This window comes from Lithobates pipiens, unplaced genomic scaffold (assembly GCF_037356315.1).
Source record: "Lithobates pipiens isolate NorthernLeopardFrog02 unplaced genomic scaffold, aLitPip1_a1.2 Scaffold_8, whole genome shotgun sequence".
Taxonomy (NCBI): domain Eukaryota; kingdom Metazoa; phylum Chordata; class Amphibia; order Anura; family Ranidae; genus Lithobates; species Lithobates pipiens.
In genome coordinates, this window is record NW_027507903.1 from 609,113,598 (window position 1) to 609,128,314 (window position 14,717).

The window sequence follows — 14,717 nt, forward strand, 5'->3', positions numbered from 1 at the left end:
TCACTAAGCATTAATAAAATCACTGCTCCTGAAAAAAGCTTTTTTTTGCATTGATACATGTCCCTTAGGGCAGTACCCATACACTTTTTATGGCTATAACATGCATATAAGCCTTTTAAATTAGGACTTTTGGTTTTTCGTGTCCCATAGACTTTAATAGGGTTTGCATGTTCACTAAAATATTTTGCCTGTTTGAAGTATTCTGGTGTGAGCTGAACCTGGGAGTGTTTGGCCCATCCCAAAAGATAACATATTTCTGTACATCACAAAAGCTGTGATGGCCGAGTGGTTAAGGCGTTGGACTTGAAATCCAATGGGGTCTCCCCGCGCAGGTTCAAATCCTGCTCACAGCGCAAATATTTTTTCTTTGTGATATATTTGACATTTAATTTAATTTATTTAACTTATGTTCTATTTTACGTTTACATTATATAGTGTTCAGCCTGACATAGCAGCTGTAGAATATGTTACTTTATTGTTAAAGAAGGATATGCATGACAAATTTACTAAACATTAATCATGACTTGCCAAGTAGCCTCACCCTGGCTTGAGGGTTGAAGACAGCAAACAACAGGCTGTAATCAGATGTAATAAAGAATGGAAACACATCTGAATCTTTACAGGACCCTCTGCTTTCTTTGTTGTGAAGGTTTCTTGTTAACTTTGTGGCTGGCTTTCCACTGAACAAAGGTGAAAGGTGAAGGAATACCTCAGACCTTAGTTTGAAACACATTGGGAGATTCAAAGAGCAAAGTCTTTAATGACAACAGTATCCTTGCCCATGCCCAACACTTTTAGGCAACACCAGATGAACCCTTTCCTGCGAGCTGGAGGACCATGGACATATCTCCTGGCATATAGGCAGCAGCATCTCAGCACCACCACATTTGAAAAATGCCAGTCCATCACAGGATTCAAACTGCACCCCAATATCCTTCAACGAAAAGCCACATGTACGAGTAGTCACCTAGGAAGCCATCTTTCCTTCTTTCTCTATCTCTGTTAAAAGAGTGAAGGAACTTCATATTACTTGACCTTTGGCTGTGCATGAACCATACCAGACCATACCAAGTTGATGGGGACAAGGGCCTCCTCCCCTCAACCCTGGCCTAGTGGTTGTGGGGGTCTGCGGGTGGGGGGCTTTTAAGAATCTGATCCTGCCCCCCCCATGTGAATGGGTATGGGGTTCATTATACCCCTACCCTTTCACCAAAAAAGTGTCAAAAGTAAAAACCACAACAGACAGTTTGTGACAATTCCTATATTAAAAAAGAAAAAAAAAAAAGTGTCCATCCACCTTCAAGCACACCACCCGATGGACCCGAAAAATAGAACAAATTAAAAAAGCTCCATGGTAGTCCTCCTGGTGACTGCTGTCTTTTGGCTTTGACAGCTGTTATATAGACAAGGGCGGGGCCACCCGGTGATGTAACCAAGTGACCCCTCCCCCTTCTGACATCATGTGACATCAGGGGGGGTCATCCGTTTATGTCAGCGGGTGGCCCCGTCCTTGTCTATATAAGAGCTATCAAAGCCAAAAGACAGCAGTCACCTCGGAGGCAGAGTTTTTTCACGGGACCCTTTTGTTTCTAATAAAGGAATATTTTGGTGAATGGGTAGGGGTACAATATAGACGATACCCATTCACATGGGATGGGGGGGGGGGGGGTGGAATCTGCATGATATTTAAAGGAATATTTCATATTTATTGTTTCACTTTACACATTATTAAAATCACTGCTACTAAAAAAACAATTGTTTTAAAAACTTTTTTTTTTAATTGATACATGTCCCTTAGGGAAGTACTTGGTTCCACATATACTTTTTATGGCAATAACATGCATAAAAGCCTTTAAAATTATTTTTCATGTTCGTGTTCCATAGACTTTAATAGGGTTTGCATGTTTGCTAGAACTTTTTGCCTGTTCGACGTGTTCTGATGCAAACTAAACCGGGGGTGTTCGGTCCACTCCAATTTACAACTAATGATTGATGATTTCAATTGTCACATATTAAAAAAAAAAAAATTACTAGTCAAGCTGTGATGGCCGAGTGGTTAAGGCGTTGGACTTGAAATCCAATGGGGTCTCCCCGCGTAGGTACAAATCCTGCTCACAGCGCAATTTTTTTTCCTTAAACTTTGTGGCTTGCTCTCCTCTGACCAAAGGTGAAGAATTACCTCAGTCCTTAGTTCGAAACACATTGGGAGATCCAGAGAGAAAAGTCTCTTGGATAACAATAGTATTCTTTGCCCATGCCCATCACTTGTAGGCAACACCAGATAAACCCTTTCCTATGAGCTGGAGGACCATGTAAATATCTCCTGGCATATAGGCAGCAGCATCCCCAGATTTGAAAAATGCCAGTCCACCACAGGGTTCAAACTGCACCCTAGTGTCCATCAACGACAAGCCATGTGTACGGGTAGTCACCTAGAAAGCCATCTTTCCTTCTCTCTCTGTTAAAAGAGTGAAGGAACTTCATATTGCTTTCAGGGGGATTTTCTGTAGCCTTGATTTTGGTTACCCTCTAACCAGCTTTTGGTGTTATTGTAAGCATATAGATGGGGACAAGCAAATGTTGAACATGCGGTCAAACTTTGGATAAAGCCAGCAGGCCTCTGACTTAAACTCTTGCTGGTGTGAGCCCCACTTCCTAAGAGTAATGAAGAATTTTCTCGACTGTGGGATACCCACTCACGTTGTTAACCTCATGGCCTTGCTACTTCTGACCTTGGCAGGTGCTTCTCCTTGAACAGGTCATTGATGGCAATAATAGAGATGAGTTCTGGCTGATTTTAAACAGTTTACTTGGTTGAAGTGGACGTCAGTCTTTCTCATAGTGGCTGTCCACTTTGAAAGGTATTCCTTTTTTCTTGTGTCTACACTGATCTGTAGGGAACAGGATTTTATTGTATTCACCACTGTATGTTGGAGAAATATGCTCCCTCCCTAAATTCTGAGGGCAGGGGAAGGCTATGTGGGGCACTGTCTGGCAGAATCTTGGACGACTTACAAGTTTTTAACATATGCGTGCTGAGAGGCTCCAGGACTTGTGGCTGATGTGAAGTAAACTAACTTTTTGTTAAGTAGGTATTGTTCTGGATCTTTGAGTTTACATTCCTAGGTAGGGATGAGCCGAACATCCTCCCCCCGGTTCGGTTCGCACCAGAACTTTCGAACGGACCAAAAAATTTGTGCGAACTTTAGAACCCCATTGAAGTTTATGGGATTCGAATGTTCGAAATAAAAAGTGCTAATTTTAATGGCTAATATGCAAGATATTGTTCTAAAAAGGGTTTGGGGACCTGGCTCCTGCCCCAGGGGACATGGGTCAACGGCCGTTTTTTCGGGAGCACTGATTTTAATGACGATTAAAGTGAAAAAAAAGTGAAATATTCCTTTAAATATCATGCCTGGGGGTTGTCTATAGTATGCCTGTGAAGTGCCACGTGTTTCCCTTGTTTAGAACAGTCCCTGCACAAAATGACATTTAACGGAAAAAAAGTAATTTAAAACTGCTTGCGGTTTTAATGTAATATCTGGTTCCGGCAATATGGATGAAAGGAAGTGGGAGGGGGAGAGGAACTTTGGTGGAGAAGGGGAGTTGTGTTAAAAAAGGGGAAGGAGGAGCCAGGAAGCGGCTGTTGGAAGAAGTTTTAGCAAGAGGAGGCAGTTTTTTATACGCTGCTCCTCTTTCATTGTAAGATGGCTGACATAGACAGGATCCTTGCGGGGCTGAGGGCGACGGCGGCAACTAGGGGAGTCGATTGGCTGCATAGACAGGTGGGAGACCTGGTGGGAGAGGAAGCGGGGAGCTCTAGCAGCGTGGATGTGATCCCCTGCGCGCGGAGATCGCAGCCCCCGGTGTGGTTTTCGCACGGGCTGCCGTCGCGGCCTGTGATGTGTACTAAGAGCCCCAGGGAAGAGAAATTTGGTGACGTGGCCAGTGACCGGCTGTACAAAAGGGCCAGGGCAGTCTACACGCCGCAGGCCTTCGGCAGGGAGCAGGGCCACGGCCAGCACGGCGCCGCTTCCCCTCAGAGGAGCAACAGACTGGGAGTCATGGAGGTGAGCATTTTGGGATCAGCGGAAGTGAGGGGGGTTGATAGTGGGGTCAGCAGGAGGCCTGGTGTGCCGAGCAGGGCACGAGGAGAGCAGGGGGTGGGGGGAGAAACAGGAGCCAAGATGGCGGCACGGGACATCACCCAGCCAGTGTGCAGAGGACCAGGGCGGCTCCCAGCAGGGGATCAGCAGCACGTGGGAGTCGGCCCTTGCAGGGTCAGGACGCGGCCTCCGGGGCCACTTCTCTCCTAGGCAGGTGGCGCCGTCAGCCTCCCGGGTGGAGTGACCGGTCTGATGGGCAGCTGTCTGAGGAGGAGGAACCACAAGAGCCAGCAATCCCGGTCAGTGTAGAGGAGTCGAGACGGGCACAGCCTCTGGATGCGGCTCATGTCATCAGTGAGGGCCCTGTCACAGTTTCACCTCGGGACTTTCGGCTGGTAAAAAGTGGGGGGTCTGCTGGCAGTATAATGAAGTTTCCTGTAGATTTGGGAGCTCCTGGAAGTTCAAGCATGAGTGTTCGGGTTTTGAGGGTACCCATCCATTGTCCAGATGTTTCAAAAAAGGGAAACATCCCAGCGAGCCTACTAACAAAAGGGATGATGCCAGTGAAATGGGACAGGATGCCGCCTTTTCTAAGTAGGTATCCAGACATGGAAGTGGCAAAAAACTGTTGGCGGATGGATTTAGGGAAGGTTTTCGGATACCTTGTTCTTTGTCGGTGGTGCCACCGCTGGCTAGGAATTTAAGGTCTGCATTGGAACATGGCGGGGTCGTGGGTGAGAATTTGGGAAAAGAGGTGTCGCTGGGTCGTATGGGGGGGCCGTTCATGGAAGTACCTTTGCCGGACTTGGTGATCTCTCTGCTGGGGGTGGTGCCTAAGAAGGAACCGAACAAGTTCCGGCTGATTCACCACTTGTCTTTCCCAAAGGGGGGGTCCATGGAGGACTTCATTGACGTGGCGGTACGGTGGGTCAGAAAGTATGGGCAGGGGGCATTGATGGCTAAGACGGACATAGAGTCTGCGTTCCGCTTGCTGCCAGTACACCCCGAGAGTTTTTTTTTGCTGGGTTGTTGTTGGGAGGGGTAGTTTTATGTGGACAAATGTTTGCCCATGTGTTTCTCCATTTCGTGTGCCATGTTCGAGGCATTTAGCTCCTTTTTGGAGTGGGCGGTTAGGGACGTGTCAGGGCTGGATTCCGTCATCCATTATTTGGATGTACTGATGGACGAACTTCCGACTGGACTTTTCGCGAACGCGAACCTGCAAAAGTGGCCAAAGGTTTGCGAACCGCAAAGTTCGCGGCGGACCCCATTGACTTTAATGGCAGGTGAACCTTAAAAGCCTACAGGTCATATTTTCAGCCACAAACTACTTAATAGCTGTGCACACATAGTCCCACCCCATGGACACTGACATAACAAAAGTATTAAGGGAACCTGGGATCGACAATGACAAGTATTCTTTTTTTATCTGTGAAATTTTGACAATTCAGGAGCACATGAAGGCCATGGAGGAGAGGCAAGGTCAGGGCAGGCTATGAAGGGGGTGCAGGAGATGATCAGTGCTACAGTCAGGGCAGTGCAGTCCTGTGTCACCAGCACTCTTTGTAGTATCGCTGCAGAACCACTCAGCAGTCACAATGCTGCACAGTGGAAATGCACTATACTATGGTTTCTATATGTACAAGTATTTTATATGTGTATTACACCCCTATATACTGCACACCAAATAGTACACCTATACCAGTCCTTAAAAGGACCTTTGTGGACCTAGTAGCTAGTGATTTGCAGACTGTCCCTCAGTCCCTACACTGATAAAAGACAGCTGCAGAATCGGTCAGCAGTCAAGTATAATAGGCTTTCTATATTTGAAAGAAAGTATATTATACGTGTACAACCCTATATACTGTACACCTATACCAGTCCTTAAAATCACCTTTGTGGACCTAATAGTAATAGCTAGTGATTAAACTGACTGTCCCTGCTCCACACAGCATTCTGTCCCTACACTGACAAAAGACAGCTGCAGGATCAGTCAGCAGTGCACTCAGCAATCACCAGCACAGCAGTCAGCAGCAGTGCACCAGAACCCTATATACTGTACACCTATACCAGTCCTTAAAAGAACTTTTGTGGACCTAATAGCTAGTGATTTGTGTCACTACAGTCTGTCCCTGCTCCACACAGCAACCTCTCCCTACACTGCCAAAAGACAGAATGTAAAATGGCCGCCAGATCAGGTCTATTTATAAGGTAGGGGGAATGTCCAATTGTCCATGTGCTGAAATGTCTCAATTGGCTGTCCTGTACCCCATGATGGATGTGTCATCATGGGTCAAAGTTCTTTCACAATGTAAACGCATATGTCCGCTGCGCAAACAGCGTCAGAAGTCCGCAAGTTTGGCGAATCGCAAACACGCAAAATTTGCCACGAATCGACCGCCGGGCGAACCGCAAGGCCATCCCTATTTTGATGATTTTCTGTGCATTGGCCTACCTGCCTCCACCGTGTGTGCAATTTTACTATCAACACATCGTGTGCAGGTTTGGAGCGCCTTTGGCAGTGGAAAAGACTGAGGTTCCAACGACGGAACTCAGTTTTTTGGGTATAGTGATTGACGCGGAGGCAATGGAGTGTAGGCTGCCCAGAGAGAAGTTGGAGGATTTGCAGACCGAAATTTGGGGGATCTAAGGATTGCAGAAAGTTCAGTTGAGAGTACTGCAGTCCCTTTTGGGCAAGTTGAATTTTGAGTGTATGATAATCCCCATGGGGAGAGTGTTCTGCCGATGGCTGTTGGCAGCTACGGCGGGGATCAAGGCTCCTAAGGATTTTGTTCAGCTGAACAAGGAACATAGGGATGGCCTGTGTGTGTGGAACGAGTTTTTGGAGTCATACAATAGGAGAGTCGTATGGATGTCGGGCCCGGTGAGTAATTGCAACGTGGAGTTATCTACGGATGCAGCAGGATCCACGGGTTACGGGAATTTTTTTAGGGGGCAGTGGAGTGCAGGACCCTGCCCTCCAGCGTGGGTTGTGGCTGGGTTTACTTGGAATCTGGTTTTGCTGGAATTATTTCCGGTAGTGCTGGCAATGGAGCTATGAGGGGAGGATTGTCAAGACTTGAAATGGCAGCTGAACTGCAACAATATGGGGGTGGTCCAAGTGATCAACCGCATGTTGGCATTGTCGCCACCTGTTATATGGCTGTTGCGCAGGCTGATGTTACGGTGTCTGCGGCTCAACATTTTTATCTATGCTGTTCACATTCCGGGGGTAGACAACTCTTTGGCTGACGCTCTGTCTCACTTTCAGTGGGACAGGTTCAGGGAGCTGGCTTCGGGCGCAGCGAAGGAGGGTCTTCCATGCCCGGATTGGATTTGGGAACTGGCATTGGAGTCGCCGTGGGATGGATTTGCAGGTCCGTGAGTGAAGCCACGTGGACATACTATAATAAAGTCTGGAAAGAGTGGTCACTGCTGGTATGGGAGACTGGAGTTGGTGAGGATAGGGAAGAAGTCAGGTTGGTGTTGTACTTTGTGGCCCAACACATGGAGCATGGGGGGGGGTCGGTGTCGGCCATCTAGTGCAAGTTGGCGGGTTTATCCTTCCTGTTCAAGCTAAGGGAGGGGGAAGATGCAGCAAAGGATTTTTGGGTGAAACAATCACTTAAATGTTTTAGAAAAGGTCACAGGCAGGTGGACGCAAAGCGCCGGTGATGTTTTCCAACCTCCGGACTATTTTGGTTTCTTGGGTGCTGTGTGCACTTATGTTTATGAGGTGAGGCTGTTTAGGGCGGCTTTTTCATTGGCATTTTAGGGCGCGTTCAGGATTGGAGAACCGGTGAGTTGCAGGTGGTATACTGGAAAGGGATGAGAGATTGGAGGGCGATAGGGTGTGTTGTAGGTTGCGTGGGTCAAAGACAGACCAACAAGGAAAAAGGGGTGGACATATGGTTGTTCGCACTGCCGGGTTCGGAGGTGTGCCCAGTGGGAGCAGTGCAGGAGTTTCTGAAAGTCCGAACGTGGAGGCCCATTTTTATGGCACCTGGACGGGTCTCACCTGTCTAAATTTCAGTTTGTTATGGTGTTCAGAAAATGTTTAACGAGGGTGGGGTTTGAGGGGGCACAGTACGCTTCGCACTCCTTCCGCATAGGGGCAGCTACTGAAGCTGCCAGATGTGGGTTGGACGGAGCGGCAGTGCGTAGGATTGGTAATCGAGGAGATTTCGGTCCTACATTAGGCCTCAACTGGTGGTTGAATGAAAAAAAAAAACAATGGAATAAGGGTGTGTGGGGTTGACGGCAAGTGATGGTGGTCATGTATAAAAAGGGGTTTTTGTGTCCGTTAGTTGGAAGGTATACTGGGTTCTGTAGTTTTGTTATCTCATTTCAGATGGAGGTTCACAATGCCTTGTCTGGATCATTGGGCACTCCTATGTGTGTTGGGGAGCCAGGAGGGGAGATGCTAGGCCCAATGGCCATCAATTAGGCATATCCCGGGGGGAAGCGTTTCTGAGATGTCTGGGGGTACCTGGAATGAAATGGGAGAGAGTAGTAAAAGATGTGCTGAGGTACGCTGGTTGGGGTGCTCCACCGGATGTTTTGGTGATACAATTATTTGGGGTATCACCCGGTCAGGGATCTGATCGCCGGCATCAAGTCGGATTTTTTTTAGTGAAAGAAACTTTTCTGAATACAGTGTTGCTGTGGTCGGATATCATGACACGGACAGTTTGGAGATGGGCAAGGTCAGTGATGAGCATTCAGAAGACCAGGATCTGGGTAAACAAATTGGTGAGGCGGCTCCTGGTGAAACACGGAGCTTTGGTAATAAGACATGTAGAGCTGGAGAAGAATGTCGGACTGTAGCGGAGGAAGGATGGGGTTCATCTGTCCGATGTTGGGATTGACCTATGGTCAGTGGGATTGCAGGACGGGATCCAAAGGGCTCTGAGGTTGGGGAGGCGCCCTCAAGAGTAAGGTGGCCACCCTTTCGGGCTGTGGTGGTGTTGCTGGTTGGTCTCGGTGGCAGTAAATGTATGTGATGAAAAATGGGGTGGGGGGCTCATCTCTGATCAGCCCATCCGGTGGATTCCAGCAAGGGGGCTGGAATTTGATAATGGTGGCACTGCGGGAAGGTGGGTGTCTACGAGCGGTCACAGCTGTAGACTAACAGGTTTTAAATGGTTCCGCGGTGTGCAGTGAGATATACATATGGAAAAAGGTGGGTCGCCGTTAGAGACCAACAATCTGGGTTAAAATGTTACGATGTGTGTGGTTATGTTGTTTATGTTTATATATTTTGATATGGGAGTTATTTTGGTTGAATTGTTTAATAAAGGCTGTTATGGCCAGTTATACTCCAAAAGGCAAAGTGTGGTCTCAATTATTCTAGATCGATTATAAGAGGGTAAGGGGAGTATGGGGCATAACAGTTACGGAAAATGGGGCTCATTCTGTCTTACACTGGTCATGTGCTGGAGGAGATGTGCAGAGGAAGAGACTGTCAGATCTAGATGCTACTACTTTTATTATATTAAGAAGTGTTCATTATCTGGGCAACCCATGTCCCTTTTCCTCATCCAATTTTAATCCCCTAATAAAAACAACAAAAACAAGCAAGAGACTATTCATTGTCTGGGAAAGTGTGCCAAAATGGATGTGTAGCACTGACCCCCTAAGAAGCTGCTGATAATTGTTTTGGGCCTGCACTCTGCTTATCAACCCCTGAATATGGGCTCGACCCCCTAGGTACAACTGTGTGGTAATGTTTGGGTGAGACCCAATGATAAAGAGCAACACAATTATAGCACAATATACTGCAATTTACCATGACCTGGATATCCACCATTCTCCGGCTGTGATAAAAGAATCTCACACAGGTTGTAAATAAACCACATAAACAGTTTACTGGTGTAACTTGGTTAACTGCTTGCTGCCCGCCCACCGTCAAATGGCGGCAGGGTGGTGCAGCTCTTGTCCTGCATATGAGGGTGGCTCTGAACGGCCGCTCCCGCAGGGGCGTGCAGCGCGGCGATCGTGGCCGAACCGTGTTGCTAGGACACCATGCGTCACTGATCTGTGTAAAGAGCCACGTCAGCGGCTCTTTAACCATGTGATCGGCTGTGTCCAATCACAGCCAGTCACATGTAAACATGGAGACGCCGGTAATCTGCGCTCCTCGCCTCACACTGATGGAGTGTGAGGAGAGGAGAGCCAATCAGCAGCATCTCCTCAAAGGGGACAGCTAGGGAAGTAATCAGGGCACTGATCAGTGCCCTGATTACAATATATAAATAAATTGTAAAAAATGGAGTGCCCACCAATGCTAGCATACAGTGCCCACCAATGACAGTGATCAGAGTCTACACTGCCCACAAGTGCCACAAATCAGTTGCCATTAGCCATCCCAGTCAGTGCTGGCAATTAGTGCCACCTATCAGTGCTGCCCATCAATGCCCATCACTGCTGTCCACCAATGCTCGTCAGTGTCGCCCATCAGTACCACCCATCAATGCCCATCAGTGCCCATCAGTGCCCATCTGTATCGCTTATCCTTGCCACCCCCCAAAAGTGCCATCTATCAGTGCCCACCACTGCCACCTATCAGTGCCCATAAGTGTGGCATATTAGTGCCTCCTCATTAGTGCCACCTCATAAGTGCCCATAACTGCTGCCTCATCAGTGCCCATAAGTGCCACCTCATCAATGCCCACCAGTTAAGCCTATCAGTTCCCATCTGTGCCACCTCATCAGCGCACATCAGTGAAGGTGAAAAATGACTTAGTTACAAAATGTACTGACAGAAAAAAAAAGTAAAAAAAAAAAAAAATTTTCCCAAATTTTTGGTCTTTTTTTTTTGTAAAAAATAAAAAACCCAGCAGTGATTAACCACTTGCCGCCCCCGCCATATAGGCAATTGACGGTGGCAAAGTGGTTGCATAATCCTGATCGGACGTCATATGACGTGATCAGGATTTCGAGGGGCGTGCATCGCTGCGATCGTTGTTGCGGGGTGTCAGTCTGACACCCTGCAACTACGATCTCGGTAAAGAGTCCGACGGTGATCGGCTTTTCCTCACTGCTCCTCTGACAGGGGGGGTCTGTGCTAAACGATTATCAGCACAGCCCCCCCGAGGATGCACACACTGGACCACCAGGGATGCCACCAGGCCACCAGGGATGCCCAGCAAAAGGTAATCCTCCCTAGACCACCAGGGATGCCAGTCAGTGCCACAATGGATGCCAATCAGTGCCCACAATGGGCATCACTGATTGGCATGCATTATTGTTTGGCACTGATTGGCATCCATTAGTACAGTATAACATAATACCATGCCGCCTATGAGTGCCCACCTTTGCCGCCTATCAGTGCCCACCTGTGCCGCCTATCAGTGCCCATCCATGCCACCTATCAGTGCCCACCCATGCCCATTTGTGCCGCCTATCCATGCCCATCTGTGCAGCCTATCCATGCCCATCTGTGCAGCCCATCCATGCCCATCTGTGCAGCCCATCCATGCCTATCCGTGCCAGCTATCAGTGCCAATTTGTGCCAGCTATCAGTGCCCATCTGTGTCGCCCATCCGTGTCTCCCATCAGTGCCGCCCATCAGTGCCACATATCAGTGTCCATCAATGCCACCTCATCAGTGCCACTTCATTCGTGCCACATCATTGGTGCCCATCAGTGCCATCTTATCAGTGCCCATCAGTGTAGCCCCATCAGTGCCCATCAGTGAAGGAGAAAACATACTTATTTGACAAAGTTTTGAAACTGAAACAAAAAAAACATATTTTTTTTCTAAATTTTCTGTATTTTTTTATTTGTAGCGCAAAAAATAAAAACCGTAGAGGTGATCAAATACCACCAAAAGAAAGCTCTATTTGTGGGCAAAAAATGATAAAAATTTCATTTGGGTACAGTGTAGCATGACCGCATAATTGTCATTCAAAGTGCGACAGCGCTGAAAGCTCAAAATTGGTCTGGGCAGGAAAGTGTTTAAGTGCCCGGTATTGAAGTGGTTAAATACCACCAAAAGAAAGCTCTATTTGTGTGAAGTAAATGATAAAAAAATTGTTTGGGTACAGTGTATTATGACCGTGTAATTGGCATTCAAAGTGCAACACCCCTGAAAGCTGAAAAATGGCTTGGACAGGAAGGGGGAGTTCGTGCCTGGTAGGCAAGTGGTTAAACACGCTACTAACAGTGGTAATTCTGATTAAAGAAATGACAGCAATAATAATCAAAATGTATGTGAATGCCCAAACTCAATATTCACTTGAGAGTATATACAGACAGGCTAAGAGTAGAATCTACACTCAATATGGTAGATCCTTTCTATTGAGCACATTCCGCTTACTCCTCAGAGCATACACACACAGAGACACACCGGAACCTGCGATATGCTATAAAGTACAATACAGCAGTGTAATATAATACCTATTTTTATGTCATATGCTCAAGGGCTCCCCTAGGTTGCACTGCAGTCCTCAGAGTGCACAAGGGAAAGTAAGAAGTGTTTTATGGTGAATAGTAAAGTCTTTGGTCTTCTTTCTTCAGCTAGCCTTTAAACTGCAGTATTTGTAATACAGTAAAGATTATGTATAGGTAACTGGGTGCTTGATTATCTAAACTACTGGTAGAACTCCTCTATATACTGAAGGGGGCAACACCGCATTCAATTGGTGTTAGAGTAAAAAAAACTCTGAAGCCTCGCTATACACAGTCTAATCAAGTGAAAACCTCCCTGTGGGACTACAGGTCCCACCAGCCTTCTGAAACTAGTTTGTGTAGTACTTAAAATGTTATAACAATATGGGCCAGGGCAAACAAGCAGGACAAAACTCTAGCCGCACACTGGAAAAAGACTTGAAATTCCATCTTTAATTGAAACAACGTGGGTCACATCAAAACAAAATAACAAAATCCACAGCAAAAGGAATAACAGGGTACAGGAAAACTGACACGTTTTGCATTGCTAGCTAGCTAGCTGTGAGTAAGCACTGATTGTGGTGTGAAACGCGTCAGCTTTTCCTGTACCCTGTTATTCCCTTTGCTGTGGATTTTTTTGGATTTTGTTTTGATGTGACCCACGTTGTTTCAATTAAAGATGGGATTTCAAGTCTTTTTCCAGTGTGCGGCTATCCAGAGATTTGTCTTGCTTGTTTGCTCAGTGTGTGTGTGTAATGGTCAGCACCTGGGGCTCATCAATAGGAGACAGAGCTTCAGTCCTCGAGGATTACCTTGGAGCGGTGGTTCATCCTTTCTATCAATATGGGCCAGGGCCCGCTCACCACACAGAGCCCAGAAGCTCGTGCTGTTCTGATTCCGGTAGTTCAGTCCCGCTCCAAGCTGGCGCTGCTCCGTCAGACGACCGGTGACTGTAATGCAGGAACCTTTGTTTTATCTCTGATCCTCCAATCCATCCACACGTTGATTCCAACACAGCTGTGTTCCGAAACTCTGTAGAAACCTCGTGATTCTGCTCCACGCCAACCAGGCCGCGGTCACAAACTCCCTGCAGGCAGATCCTCAATGGTGTCCCAGGAGGAAGAGAAAGAGCATGGCTACACTGTGCCTTTTATTATCCTAACCAGCATGCAGTTCTTTAACATGGCCTTGTGGGTAGGTAAGTGAGCATTGTGGGTAAGTAGTTCCTTGTCTGGTAATTTACATATGAGTCACTTCCTCATTGAACTACCCAGTCCACAATGCATTGCAGCGCTGTCTCTCAAGCATTGAAGGAAAATGTCTTGACTGCAATAGCATAAACAAGGACACTAGAGGGAGCCATTCCCTTACTTAACCACTTGCTTACTGGGCACTTAAACCCCCCTCCTGCTCAGACCAATTTTCAGCTTTCAGCACTGATGCACTTTTAATGACAATTGTGCAGTCATACAACACTGTACCCAAATTACATTTGTATAATTTTTTCCCACAAATAGAGCTTTCTTTTGGTGGTATTTAATCCCAGCTGGGGTTTTTATTTTTTGCTAAACAAAAAAAGATGGAAAATTTTGAAAAAATAATCATGTTTAATAGTTAGCACAGTTAAGGCGGCACTGATAGGCACAGACAAGGTGGCACTGAAGGGGACAGATAAGTCGTACCGATGGGCACAGATAAGACGGCACTGATGGCCACTGATAAGATGCCACTGATGGGCCTTGATGGGTGGCACGGATGGGTGGCACGGATGGGTGGCACTGATTGGCACTGATAGGTACCACTGATAGATGGCACTGATGAGCACTGATAGGTGACACTGATGGGCACTGATAGGCGGCACTGATGGGCACTGATGGGCACTGGTAGGTGACACTGATGGGCACTGATAGGTGGCACTGATGTGCAGCACTGTTCTTGAGGCACTGATTGTAGGCACTGATAGGTGGCACTGTGGGCACTGATGGGTGGCGCTGGTGGGCACTGGTAGGCAGCACTGTTGCCTACTGCTCGGTGGCACTTGTGGGTGGCACAGGTGGGCACTGAGGAGCTGATGTCCCACTCACTGCCACTCGTGATCATTTTTTTTTTCTCCTGTCGGCGCGAGGAGAAAAAATAGCAGTTTACTGGCTGTGTTGACATCACATGATCAGCTGTCATTGGCTGACAGCTGATCATGTGGTAAGGGGTCGGGATCATAGA

At 47.2% G+C, this 14,717-nt stretch overlaps 1 non-coding gene across 1 annotated transcript; it reads left to right on the forward strand.

The window, feature by feature from the left end:
• Nucleotides 1-271: 271 nt before the first annotated feature.
• On the forward strand, nucleotides 272-353 carry TRNAS-UGA (transfer RNA serine (anticodon UGA)). Its single transcript has one exon. It is a non-coding gene; the product is annotated as a tRNA-Ser (tRNA).
• Nucleotides 354-14,717: the final 14,364 nt, after the last annotated feature.